Source organism: Carassius carassius, chromosome 6 (genome assembly GCF_963082965.1).
Source record: "Carassius carassius chromosome 6, fCarCar2.1, whole genome shotgun sequence".
Lineage (NCBI taxonomy): Eukaryota > Metazoa > Chordata > Actinopteri > Cypriniformes > Cyprinidae > Carassius > Carassius carassius.
In genome coordinates this window covers 11,453,268-11,468,080 of record NC_081760.1, presented here as the reverse complement: position 1 = coordinate 11,468,080, position 14,813 = coordinate 11,453,268, and the positions used below count along the sequence as shown (strand labels likewise).

The window sequence follows — 14,813 nt, the reverse complement described above, 5'->3', positions numbered from 1 at the left end:
GTGAGAGCATAGAGAGCAAGTAGAGTTTTGAGTGCACAGGACGCAGTTTAAGTGAGAGGGGACATGTTTTAAGTGCGCACTCTCTCTGGGCAAGATCAGCGTGTATCTAAGCAAGCACGTCTGGTTTTGTGACAGAGCAAAGGAAATCTGCATGCGAACATAGAGGTTTGCACTCGTGCATTATTTTAATGTGCTTTCGCGTTACAATAGGCGCTCTCGCTGCTGCTTCTGCACCTCTTACACATACTGTATACACACTGCAAACCGAGTACGTGTGAACCTGTATAATGTATAAGAAATCTATTTCAACACCTGAGGCACCGCTACAATTAATGAGCTCTATGAACAATGCATGGCAAAAAAGAAAAAAAGTCCCTGGACACTGGATTTATTTATATATATATTTTTGTCATAAGTCTATTTTGTTACACATTTACTATAGCGATTATTTTGACTTATGTCTGTTCTAGAGACCTCACAACTTTTTGATAAAGCTCTAATTGGTTTTCTTTTGGAAATATGTTTCAAAATAATCCTGAATGCATTTATGACTGTAAAGCATATCTCTGTGTGTCAGAATTGTGATTAAAATCGAAAATCGATTTTTTTTTTTCATATCGCACAGCCCTAGTTCATTCAATAAATACAGTTAACAATTTAGCTTCTGAGTGCCAAGTTATTAACCCAACAATAGCGGGGTCAGTTAATTTTTTTGCAGTATGTGTTTGGATATGTGGGCCGTGAGTTGAAAAAGGTTGGGAACCACTGCCATATATAATTCCACATGTGTTAATTCATTGTTTTGATGCCTTCAGTGTGAATCTACAATTTTCATAGTCATGAAAATAAAGAAAACTCTTTGAATGAGAAGGTGTGTCCAAACTTTTGGTCTGTACTGTATATATATATATATGTATATATATATATATATATATATATATATATATATATATATATATATCATAGTGATAATTGCATCTTGCTTTTAAACTCTCATAATGTGACATCAGAACAGGAATTGTATGCCTTCACTTTGAAAAGAAATATCAAATCATATGCTCATTCATATACAGGAACATCTGCCAGATACTGTATATGTCTGCTTTAATGTGTTTATACAAACAGATATAAACACACGTTACACCATATTCTTAACATCTAAATGATGCAATCACTTCATATTTATTTCTTAGTCTTTATGTCTGGCTTTGAAAAGTTGGAGCCATGTGTGCGCTGAAGTGCGGGAAACTTCTCCTTTGCATTTCCATATTCTATATTTATGCTGTGCTTCCACAAAGATGATGGTTTCACAAAGAATTAATGAAATGTCTCACTGTATCTGTCGCACAATGGGAAAAAGGAGGCAAGAGATATAAAAAGCAGATGAGAGAAAGGTTTTCTGTTAAATGATCCGCAGTAGGCTTACCTCTACCACGGTCTTCCTAATGGTCTGAAGGATTGCTCTGATCCTATCTTTGTCTTCCACTGCTACGCTGTGTTCTCTCAAAGTCTTGCCCTTCCTCCACCTCTTTTACCCTTTTTAATCTAACTCATAATTTTTACACACCCTGTCTGCCTTTTCTGTTAGAGAGTGCAATTTGTTTTGGGTTTTTCCTACCAGTTATCTACCAGTCAACTGATACTCCAGGAGCTTCATTATTCAAAGTGATGATAACCATCTTTTGTGGTTTAGAGCCAGATTTAACCTGTACAGGCTGCTGGAGACCAAGGAAAACAATATTTATTTTATTCTATTTGATTTGATTACATTTTGTATGTTATTTCATGCATTTCGTGTATATATTTTTTATCATAATTATATTTAAAAAATATTTAAAATGTTAAATTTATTCTATATTTTGTATCATCGGTGAGCATTTTTTTTTCAGCATTGGTATTCAATTCAGATTTATTTATTTATTATTATTTATATTTTTTTTTATTTACATTTTGAGAAAGTCAGTTTTGAAATCAGTGGCAAAAAAAAACTTATTTTGACCAAAAACACAAAAGTAAGATTATACCCCAGAAAGTGTTTCAAACTTTAGTCCACTTAAACTGGCACCTCCAGCTTTATTTTTATAGAGCTCATTTTGAATCCCGTTTGACTCAACACAGCATGATATCACCATTTTAATTATATTTAGAAATTACATCTAAGACTTAATTAAAAAATGCGCGACATAATGGAAGAATGTCTAAATATATATTGACTCATAGTTTCTTCTCTTTAATGCTTTCAAAACATCAACAATAGACAGGCCACGAAGACTGCATAATGTATTATTTATCCATTTACCTTGCGCATACACTTCACAACTGTGAGTCAGAAACATTTTATATTATGACCAGGCCAAAATAATTTATCAGTAATAATCTCACTCATTCTGAAAAGCTCAACTGGCAATCGGCTATAATTGCCTTGCATAATAGATTCAGTGGTGCCTATAAAGTGACAATGAAGAGTACTGGGGACATGGGCTGCCTGACATATTCTGACAGAAGCATCAACATGTCATTGTCAAGAGGATATGGGTAAAACCGCACATGATCTTAACCTTTCCCACTGAATTATTTATTTTCAGAACGCACGATTCTCGCCGGGAACCAAGGTCATGAATATTTCAATTCCGTAATTTGCTTGGTGGTTGTAAGTCTAGACTTTTGGGTTGATTTGATTTGGAAGGAACTTGAGGAGCTAAAAATGTTAAACATGGCTTGAAGGAATATTGTATTATCAAATAATGACTGTGGCAGTTGTATATTGCTCGGTCCCTCATGATTTAGAACACAAAGTGTATGTTGTTGCTGTTGAATGTGGTAGAATGTCTCATCTCCAAAATGCACTTAATAATTCCCATTTAGTATAATGCACTTCTGTGCATTGGAATGTGATTACATCCAAAGATTACTGAGGTTGTGGCTGAATCATCTGAACTGTAGTGAGAATGTCGATGGAGAGATGTTTTGGTGGTTTTGGGGGGGGGGGGGGGGGGGGGGGGGTGTGTTTACAATTTATAATGTCATTGATTCTTCTTTATTCTTAAGATAAATTAAGATTAAAAAAAAACCCTGAATTTAATTTATTTTAACTAAAAAATGTTAACTAAGTAAATGGTCAGTAATAAAATAAGAATAGATTAATGAAAAGTAATGGCACAAACAAATACAACAACAAGATACAACTAAAATTAACTGTCCTTTAAGTTTTTCCAGGTAGGTTTAACAGTAATATTCAGGTACAGAAATACCACAGGAACATAATAATCTACTTAACTTTAAGATAACTGGTTATTCTTCAATGTATAAAGAAACATTCATGACAGACAGGAAGGTTTATTTAGGTTGCTATCTCTTTAAGACCTCATGCACGGATCAAACTGTTACGTATAAGTTTTGTACTGTTTACATTAATGTAATAGCCTGTATACCGACAATGTTTAGCATAAATTGACCATTTACATGAATACTCATCAAGACGGGCCCTTTTCTGAGATATTTTTGTATGTATTTGGCCGTTTATTTACAAAGGACCGCGCTCTCAGATGCGTCTCTATGTGCGCAAGCATAGGCGGAGGGTGAACCAACTCCAGGGTAAGGCTAAAAGCAGCCAAATGTTTTAAACATCATAAACCCGTCTTTTTAGGCAAGAACCGGACATGGGTGTCAGGTAAGCTAAAAAAAAAAAAAAAAAAAAAAAAAAAAAAAGGTTAATGGGACTGAATTTGTATTTAATGTGATTAAAATTGAATAAAAACATTGATTAATAAACTGATAATTATATAACGTTTCTTGGTTATTCAAACAGCCAACATAGAAAGTGACATTATTGCTAACATTGATCTTTTGCAAGTTTAAGTACTCTCAAAACTACTGTTATAATCACTGAAGCTTTATACACTGTGAAATGAATCTCTTACTGAAGTTGTAGGTAGCATACATCTGCACTTTGTTGTTTATGATGAGAGTATTCAGTCAGCAAACGCTCATGCACTCAACAAAACAGATTGATTTGAAAGAGGACTCATCTGAACACCTCTGATTGGCCATTGCATTCCTAAACTCGACAGAATTGTGTGTGAATGGATAAAATCAGCAACACTTTAAAAACGCCTAAAATGAAATATGGTGCAATATAAGCAGATCTTAATTTAGTACCGCAATTAACACTGTCTATTCATATTCACTTTTAAAGCAAGCAACAGACATAATAGATTTAATTTGTTTGTGCAGGGGCATTTTTGTCCAATTTAGTGCCATTTTTGCCCCAAGTCACCATGGCCAGGGGAAGGCTAAGCCTGTAAAATTACCAACAACCTCCAGAAAGCAGGGGTGCTCTTTCAATCTACATTCCGCAGGAGAATTTGACACAGAATTACAGAAGCTACACAGCAAGATGCAAATCTCTGAGAGAAAGATGACCCTTTATATAATTGATTGGAAGCAGACATGTGGAGTTGTCAGTGCCGAGATCTTGTGTTATTCTTGAGATCAGGGTCTTTGAACAAGAATGATGGTTGTACACAGACACTGACACACACAATTTTGTGGTGCTTATAAAGAATCCGCTTGTAGTCATTGTGCCTTTAGGGAGACAATGTTTCATCTCGCTTTAGTCTCTTTTAAATGGAAAGGGGTGAGCGTATTCAAATCTCCAGGTCTTTTTAAGCAGCATGTGGTGTTGCGTTGCTTTATATCAAATCTTTGCAACACAGGCGTACTAGGAAGGGTTGGCAATGACAGAAAGAATGCCGAACAGAAGTATTTTACCTATGAAAGCTGACAGACTCCTTAGATATATGACCAGCGTCACGCTTGGAAGCAGGTGTCAGCTTGGTTTGAAGATAATGGCTTCCCATCTTGGTGAACCACTGGAGAGTAAAGAACAATACTGATCGTCAACTGCCCTGCAACAAATTAATTTTCTATCAGAAGGATTCCTTTAAAGAGGAAGCAGTCTGTAAACTTCAAAAGGGTCTGTATTTAAACCACAGGCTGGGCTAAAATATTAGCCACTTGTTCAAGCAAGTGTACAGTGCCGACTGCTGTTACTCGGATGAGACTGTGTTATTAGCTTTTACCGGTTGTTATCTTGGGATAACATAACTTGGAATGTTTTGACTGACCAATCAGAATCAAGTATTCCACAGAGTAGTGTAATAAGTACAAATTAAAGAACTCAAACCTAAATAATAAATGTGCAAAGGTCTGCAATAATCAAAAGAGAAACTTGAGATACAGTGGCCTCCATTATTATTGGCACCCTTGGTAAATATGAGCAAAGGCGGCTGTGAAATTAAATCACAATTTTTTATCCTTTTGATCTTTCATTCAAAAAAATCACAATTTTTTTTTAATCATCTGAGCATAGTACAGTACAGAATATGCTGTAGTTTTTTTTAGGATGAGCAAGGATCAATTTTCTTTAAACCCTCCTGAACAACACGCGGAGATGTACAGTAGGGGTTCTTTGATTATATATATATATATATATATATATATATATATATATATATATATATATATATATATATATATATATATAGATATATACAGGTGCTGGTAATATAATTAGAATATCATCAAAAAGTTTATTTCACTAATTCAAATCAAAAAGTGAAACTTTATATTTGTATATTATATTCATTCATTACAAACAGACTGATATATTTAAAATGTTTATGTTAATTCTGATGATTATAACTGACAACTAAATAAAATTCCAAATTCAGTATCTCAGAAAATGTGAATATTGTGAAAAGGTTAAATATTGAAGACACCTGGTGCCACACACTAATCAGCTAATTAACTCAAAACGCCTGCAAAGGCCTTTAAATGGTCTCTCAGTCTAGTTCTGTAGGCTACACAATCATGGGGAAGACTGCTGACTTGACAGTTGTCCAATATATGACAATTGACACCTTGCACAAGGAGGGCAAGACACAAAAGGTCATTGCAAAAGAGGCTGGCTGTTCACAGAGCTCTGTTCAAGCACATTAATAGAGAGGCAAAGGAAAGGAAAATATGTGGTAGAAAAAAAAAAAAAGTGTACAAGCAATAGGGATAACCGCTCCCTGGAGAGGATTGTGAAATAAAACCCATTCAAAAATATGGGGGAGATTCACAAAGAGTGGACTGCAGCTGGAGTCAGTGCTTCAAGAACCACTACGCACAGACGTATGCAAGACATAGGTTTCAGTTGTCGCATTCCCTGTGTCAAGCCATCTTGCGCCTCACTTCAAAAAAGACTGGAATGCTGCTGAGTGGTCCAAAGTTATGTTCTCTGATGAAAGTAAATTTAGCATTTCCTTTGAAAATCAGGGTCCCAGAGTCTGGAGGAAGAGAGGAGAGGCACACAATCCATGCTGCTTGAGGTCCACAGTCAGTGATGGTATGGGGTGCCAAGTCATCTGCTGGTGTTGGTCCACAGTGTTTTCTAAGGTCCAAGGTCAACGCAGCCGTATATCAGGAAGTTTTAGAGCACTTCATGCTTCCTGCTGCTGACCAACTTTATGGGGATGCAGATTTCATTTTCCAAAAGGAAAACTTGCTGACCTTAGCCCCATAGGAAATCTATGGGGTATTTTCAAGAGGAAGATTCGATATGCCAGACCCAAGAATGCAGAAGAGCTGAAGGCCACTATCAGAGCAACCTGGGCTCTCATAATACCTGAGCAGTGCCACAGACTGATTGAATCCATGCCACACCACATTGCTGCAGTAGATCAGGCAAAAGTGGCCCCAAATAAATATTGAGTGCTGTACATGCTCATACTTTTCATGTTCATACTTTACAGTTGGCCTAGATTTCTAAAAATCCTTTCTTTATATTGGTCTTAAGTAATTTTCTAATTTTCTGAGATACTGAATTTGGGATTTTCCTTAGTTGTCAGTTATAATCATCAACATTAAAAGAAATAAACATTTGAAATATATCAGTCTGTGTGTAATGAATGAATATAATAAGCAAGTTTTACTTTTTGAATAGAATTAGTGAAGTCAACTTGTTGATGCTATTCGAATTAGACCAGCACCTGTGTGTGTGGCGGGGGTGGGGATGGGGGGGTTCTGACCCCAAGTCTCAACTAATCTCTGCAATTCTCCAGCTATGATATTTGGCCAGTCAAACTCTACTCCTCACTGTGCATTAGGATGATATAGACACATGTCCTCTTCCAGGCAGATTTGTAACATCTTTAGTTGATTGGAACCCCTTAATTATTGCACTGATGGTGGAAAATTTCAATGCTTTAGCTCTTTTCTTACAGCCACTTTCTATTTTGTGAAGCTCAACAATCACGTTCTGCACATCAGAACTATATTACTTGGTTTTACTCCTCGTGATGGATGATTAAGGGGTGTTTGGCCTTGTAAGTGTTCCTCATACAGTTTTTATAATCCTGTTGAAGAGGAAGCCATAGCTCGACATTTTCATTACACTAGTCTCACTGATGTGCTAAAAATTTTAATTATCAATGGTAATATACTTCAGAGATATTTTACTCAAAATAATTTCTAGGGGTGCCAATAATTGTGGCCAATATGCATTGGAGAAAAAAAATATATTTCATCATGTGATTTTGCCCCCACATTATTATTATTTTTTTTTTCAATTTAATGATACATTAGAATTTTAAAGATCAAAAGGATAGAAATTAAAGATCAAAAGGATAAACATTGCAGATTCATTTTCACAGCCGCCTTTGCTCATATTTACCCTCATCCAGTCTGGTATTACATGAAGGATCAGAAAAAACGGAGACAGACTAAATCCAGAAGAACTGTTACAATGTCTGCAAGACACTTCAAGAAACCTAACTGCAAATCTACCTGAAAAACAATGCGCAAGTGCACCTAGGGCATTAGCTTTTTTAATGCATAGTGTGGTCACACCAAATGTTGATTTAATTTAGTTAAGTTAATATACGGTAAGTAAATTAATAAAATCTATTTATAGCATTATTTTTGACGGCATCCTCATTTTACAGCATTTTTACACAAGTGCCTAAATTTTTTGCACAATAGCTTTGCAGGTTTCTTGTGTTTTGGAGACATTGTCACAGTTCTTCTGGATTGAGTCTGTCTCAGTTTGTTCTGTTTCTTCATGTTATTCCATTCAGACTGGATGATGGTGAGATCAGATCCATGTGTGGAGTACTGGCTGTTCTCAGACTCCTTGTGCAAACAAAAATCTCACTGGATAATTATTACATTTAGTGGCCAAAATATAATGTTTGGAAGACACTCTACAGCAAAACATAGAAATAACTGACATAAAACCATTTTTTTTTTCTTTTGGTGAAAATACTAGTGGCCTAAGACTTTTACACAGTACTGTATATATCAAAAGAACACAAAAGAACAACAAAAATCAGTCTGTATATATTTAATTTTTACAAGTACATAATATGTGTATGAAATTTTTAAATATGTAACAAATTAAACGATTAAAAAAAAAGTGACAAAATAAAGGACATATATTAAAACATTCAACAATGTCAATACATCCAAACATACCTGACATTAAAGGGACAGTTCACCCCAAGATGAAAATTCTGTCATAGTTTATTCCCTTTTAGTTGTTACAAACCTGTATGAATTTATTTCAGCTGTTGAACACAAAAGAATATTTGCGTTCAACAAACAACAAGACAGTTGATGGTAGCCTTTGACTTCCATATGATTTATTTTTCTATATGATGGAAGTCAATGGCTACCATCAATTGTTTGGTTTATCATTCTTTAAAATATGCTTATTTTCTGCAGAAGAAAGAAACTCGCACAGTTTTGGAGCAGCATGACGGTGAGTAAATGACTGAAAATGTGATCATGCAAGAATAATCGTAATTCTGTTTGGTACAGGGATAATATGCTTTGTTGGTAGGAGTGTTTTGTCGGTAGGAGTGAAACATTTCCATAGACATTTCACTCAAAACTCTATGTGAGTATTTAATACAAGTTAATAATATATGTGTGTAATTTCATAAACATATATGTAGTATAAATGAAAGCATGAATTCTTCCAAACAGGACATCTGTAAAAATAAAAATACATTTTTTTGTATATCTCTGTTCATGCACTTGGGGCAAAAATACTCCTGAGGCAGAACTTGGCCCCTCATTCCTGCATGAGTCAGCATGATTTGTCACTAAGTATTCACATCTGGCCTCTACATCTACAATGTCCTGATCTGACACTTGTTGCATAATGACTCAAATTGTCCTTGTCCACCCATTTTGACATAAGTGGGATTACTAAAAATGCTAGAATTTGAGGATTCAGGACCATCATGTGCTTGACATCAGAAAACACGGTGTGGATTGATATGGCAGAAATTAACTACAACATCTGAAAACCTTAATGCCATTCCACTAACTATTTATTTATTTATTGTATATGCCATTTGAGACTGAGTCAATGAATATATAATATGGAGTAACCAACCAAATTAAATGTTATCTATCAGACGGTGTGTGATGACGGGTGCTAGGGTGACCTCATCACTACTGCAATAGCAGGAACATGTGGAGTCTGTATAAACAACTGTTTCATGTATCTTTACATTTGCTATTAATGTGTGAGTAATTCATGTGACTGTTGTAGTTTATTAGGTTTAAAATGTAAGTGTTTGCTCTGGTTCATTATGCTTTAATATTTATTTACAGTTAGATACCATGTGGTTGGTGTTGATTGCAGATAGGTGCACATATCAGTGGTCAACGCATCGTGTTGTGTCTACCATAGTTCCCTTTAGATAAGTTTTCCCTATTCAACCACACAGAGACAAGTTGTATTTACGTGTTATTTATTTCAATCTGTATTTATCTGCACATTGCACACAGCCTCCTTGCACACAGTGTACTCACCATATCATGGTCCGGTGACTCCTCAAAGGAGGAGGCGGGACTACAGCTTCCCTTTTTCTTGTGTTGCTTCAAACTATTTGTTACATCCAGCGATTGTCTGTATTTCTCCTGTTCTGTATTTCCATGTCTTGTTGTTATCTTAGGTCAGTTCCTGTGCTTAATTGATGGGGTGTGCCGGCGCGCGAGGTGTGTCCCAGCTGATGGCATAAATAGGGCTTGGTTGTGGCGCGTCGAAAAAGGAGAGAGCGGCTTTGCTTTGTGTTTGAATTGTTGCTTTAATTTGATCTTTGGTTATGTAAACTTTTGAGTTAACAAATAAATCCTTAGACATTTGTTTGCCGAACTTTCTCCTGCCTCTTTTGTTACTATTTGAGAGCAAGTAGTAACAAGTGGGGGCTCGTTCAAAAACAATTTTGCCTATAATCTATTGTAATCGGAGGCTGATGGGATGCTCGCTCGCGTGTCTCCGGTATTAAATCTGGCGTTGTTTTTTTTTTTTTTTTGGGCGATTGCAAGTAATGTGAACAGAGGAAAAAGCTGTGCAGTCGGACAGTAGGCTAAACCTAAACGTTATATTGTGCCTTGTGCGTTTCTGGAACTAATATGAATGTTTGTTGTCTTGTTGGAGTCAGGACAATAGATTTTTTATTGTAATCAGAGGCTACAATGGAATGTTGGACATGGAGGGTAAGTTCAGCGATATGTATTTAATCAATTAACCATAACCTTTCTTTTTGTGCTTACATTGTAGGTTGCGTGTTTTGGGTCGTGTGGTTTTTTGTTTTTGAACAGGTCTGTGGCTAGAGCATTGGTCTCGGGGGCACTACCGAGGAATTGGGGAAATCGCCAGATTACTGGTTGTTTAGCCACTCCTGCGGGCTTGGTGTTTAATCCATTCCACCGCAGACCTGTTTGAAGATCCGCGTCTAGGTAAATTGTATGGGGTATCTTTGTAAGCTTAAGAGAAATGGTTATATGGTTTTTGAAAATGTCGTTGTCCTACCCGGCTCATGTTTAATTTATTCAGATCGTACAGACTGTAATAAGAAACGTTGATTTGAGTTCTTAATAATAGCGGTCTGCATTGTTTGAAGGATGGCGTCACCGGTAAAAACCTTTGTAGAGGAACCCTCGAAGTTTTTGTTAAATGCATTGACAAAAGAACAATTAATAGAACTTGCTGATCATTATAAAATAGAGCTTACAAGCAAGCCATATAAAAAAGAGATCAAAAGTATAGTGAATGAAGCCTTGTGCGCCAAGGGTTTACTGATAGCGTCTGCCGATGCATCTGAAGATGATGATGATGAAATAGTTTCTCCGACTTCAGGTCATGCTGAAAAATTAACCTTTGCTGAACAAAAATAATTATTACTCTTACAATTAGAAAATCGTAAGTTAGAACATCAAATGCATATGGACAGTTTGTGTCTAAACGAACAAAATGAATGTGCGAAACGAGCACTAGAGCAGCAAAAGCTTGAACTTGAAGCTGAACGTTTGGATCTAATAAGACAAGGGAGAATGTCTGGTTTAGGGGATTCGAAGTTTGATATCTCCACTAGTTTACGGCTTCTTCCCTCATTTAATGAGAAGGATGTCGACACTTTTTTTCTGTTATTTGAAAGGGTGGCAGACGCGCAGGGTTGGCCTGATATACATTGCGCTCTTATGTTGCAGTGCACTCTTACGGGGAAAGCACAGAGAGCGTTCTCCGCTCTCAGTGTGGATGATGCGAAAGACTACAAAATCATAAAGGCATCAGTTTTAAGATCATTTGAGTTAATTCCAGAAGCCTATCGGCAGCGATTCAGAGGAATGCGAAGACGTTTCGATCAAACCAATGTGGAGTTTGCGAGAGATTTGCGGTTACAATACCAACGCTGGTGCGTCGCCTCTAATGTTCAAACAGTTGATAACATGACAGACTTAATAGTCTTAGAGCAATTTAAGAACACATTGCTGGAGCGTGTTGCGATATATATTGCTGAAAAGCAGGCAACAAACGAGGCAGATGCTGCGGTGTTGGTGGATGAATACGAACTAACGCATAAAGCTCATTCTGGTGAATGTGTGCGTTCAGTAAGTGGACAAAGAGACGCGTTTTCTTTTCGTAATAAAACTCCAAACGTTAATCCTCTACCAGTAAATCAGGATCGCTCAAGTGTAACGTCTGATGCAGAGCAAATTTGCCGTTATTGCCAAGGGAAAGGTCATTGGAAAGGGAGCTGTCCAGTGCTGAAGTCAAAAGCTAAAGCTTGTTTTTCGTTTGTGAAACCTGCTGCTTTGGCTGTGTCGCCTGGTAATTCAGATATTGTGCTTAGTAAACTGAAGCCTAATTATCTTCCATTTATTTCAGATGGATTTGTTTCACTACTTGGCAACGAGGAGAAGTTTCCTGTAAAAATCTTGCGGGATACAGGAGCATCAGAGTCCTTTATTTTGGAGTCTGTGTTGTCGTTTTCTTCTTCCTCAAGGTCACTTTTGGTGAGAGGTATTGATCTTAGTACTTTAGAAGTCCCTTTACATAAGGTTGTGCTCTACTTTGAGTTGGTAGAGGGGGAAGTTGAGTTGGGAGTCTGCCCGGCCCTACCTGTTGATGGGGTGTCTGTTATATTAGGGAATAATCTGGCTGGCGGCCAGTGCTGGCTGGCTGGCAGCAATCTGGCTGTGCTGCTAGTCGTGCTGACGTGGAGGACCTGGAGGTTAAGGCTGCTGCAGGAAAGGTTAGCTTTGCTTTAACAGATTTTCCCTTGTCTCTTTCTCAAGAAGAGCTAGTCAAGGAACTGCATACAGATCATTCACTGTCTTCGTTGTTTGAGCGAGCTGTTCCTGTTGACTGTTTTGAGAGTGTGGATCATGGTTATGGTGTTCTAGATGGCTTGCTAGTGAGGAAATGGACACCCGCAACAAACATTTCACTGGGGGAACCATGGTTTCAGGTTGTTGTGCCTATCACCATTAGACAGCTGGTGTTAAAGACTGCTCATGACATGTTGGGGCATTTGGGGGTGATAAAGACATATGATCGCGTTATGCGTCATGTCTATTGGCCAAAATTAAAGAAAGATGTTGCGGCCTACATTAAAACCTGCCACATTTGCCAGATGACTGGAAAGCCCAATCAGGTTATAAAGACTGCACCTCTGCATCCAATACCTGTTGTAGCTGGTCATTTTGAACATTTACAGTTGGACTGTGTAGGGCCATTAGTTGGTGCTAAATCTGGGTCTAGGTATTTGCTGACCGTAATGTGTCAGGTAACCCGTTATCCCGCTGCCTACCCACTACGCTCTATTACTACCAGGGCCATTGTAAGGGCTCTTACGCAGTTTTTTTCTATATTTGGTATACCAAAAGTTGTCCAGACTGACCAGGGCTCAAATTTTATGTCTCGTGTCTTTGCTCAGGTCTTACGCCAGCTTCATATTAAACACAACAAAGCCTCGGCTTACCATCCTCAGAGTCAAGGTGTTCTTGAACGTTTCCACCAGACACTGAAGTCCCTTCTCCGTGCATATTGTATGGAGCTGGGATGTGACTGGGAGGAAGGTTTGCCATGGCTGTTGCTTGCCTCTAGGGAAGTCGTTCAAGAGAGTACAGGGTTCAGCCCTAATGATTTAGTGTTTGGCCATTCTGTACGTGGACCTTTGGCTGTCCTAAAAGATGGTTTGGACCTCAAAGAACCACCAAAAGCCTTGTGTGATTATGTCAATGGTTTTAGGAGATTTATGAGGCAGGGAGGTTGGCCCGTGAGAAGTTAACAAACACTCAGTCTAAAATGAAGGAGCAGTATGATAAGCAAACAGAGCGTCGTGTTTTGGCAGTCGGTGATAAAGTGTTGGCTCTTTTGCCGGTTGTGTCATCTCCTTTCCAGGCAAAGTTTTCTGCACCGTATATGGTTGTCAAGAAGGTTTCAGATGTTAATTATGTAATTGCCACTCCGGACAGAAGGAAAAGTACTCAGTTGTGTCACCTTAACCTGCTTAAGCCATATAACGAACGACGAACGTTCAGATGCATTTAAGAGTAAAACTGCTGCACAGCCTGTAGCTGTGATGCCAGTTTGTCTCCTGTTTTTTCTCTTGTTCCTCCGGTGGCAGCGCAGGAGCAAGAGGAGATCAGAACTCCTGATGATGGGGTTTTGCGTGCATGTTTGCACAATTCTGAGACATTGAGGCAACTTCCACAGTTGCTGCAGCACTTGTCTGGAAACAAATGTACTGAGATAATTAATTTAATTAATGATTTTTTCAACTCTCTTCTCAGATACTCCGACTCAGACGCATCTCTTGGAACATGATATAGATGTTGGTGAGGCTTCTCCAATTAGGCAGCGGTTTTATCGTGCTTCCCAAGAGAAGCGGAAGTACATCGACACAGAGGTAGAGTACCTTCTCGATAGTGGGCTGGCTGAACCTTCTGCATCGGCCTGGGCATCACCATGCCTTCTGGTTAACAAGCCAGATGGTACCTTTAGGTTTTGCACTGACTTTTGGAAACTTAATGCGGTCACAAAGCCAGATAGTTTTCCCTTACCTCGTATAGAGGATTGTGTAGACCAGGTTGGTGCCGCGACATTTGTTAGTAAATTCGACCTCCTTAAGGGCTACTGACAGGTGCCCTTGACTGACCTTGCAAGAGAGGTGTCTACTTTTATCACTTCACAAGGGTTGTTTTCATATAAGGTAATGAGTTTTGGGTTATGAAACGCTCCTGCCACCTTCCAGCGACTGATGAACACCATGGTCGCTGGTCTAGAGGGTTGTGCAGTGTACTTAGACGATGTGGTCGTCTTTAGTACTCTATGGTGATCACTTGGACTCTATTAGAGCTCTGTTTCAGCGCCTTGCCCAGGCTCACTTAACTATCAACCTCGCAAAGTGTGAGTTTGCGAGGGCGACGGTAACCTACCTTGGTAGGCCAAGGGCAAGTGTGTCCTATTC

General features: G+C 38.1%; 1 protein-coding gene across 1 annotated transcript in view; it reads left to right on the top strand.

Annotated features, from left to right (window-relative positions):
* The first annotated feature begins 3,575 nt into the window (after positions 1 to 3,575).
* LOC132142383 (serine/threonine-protein kinase 16-like) overlaps positions 3,576 to 14,813 on the top strand; it is a 498,700-nt gene continuing 487,462 nt past the window's right edge. Inside the window, exon 1 of the mRNA XM_059552200.1 lies at positions 3,576 to 3,594. The gene's annotated coding sequence lies outside the window, so the exon portion shown is untranslated. The remainder of the gene's footprint in view (positions 3,595 to 14,813) is intronic.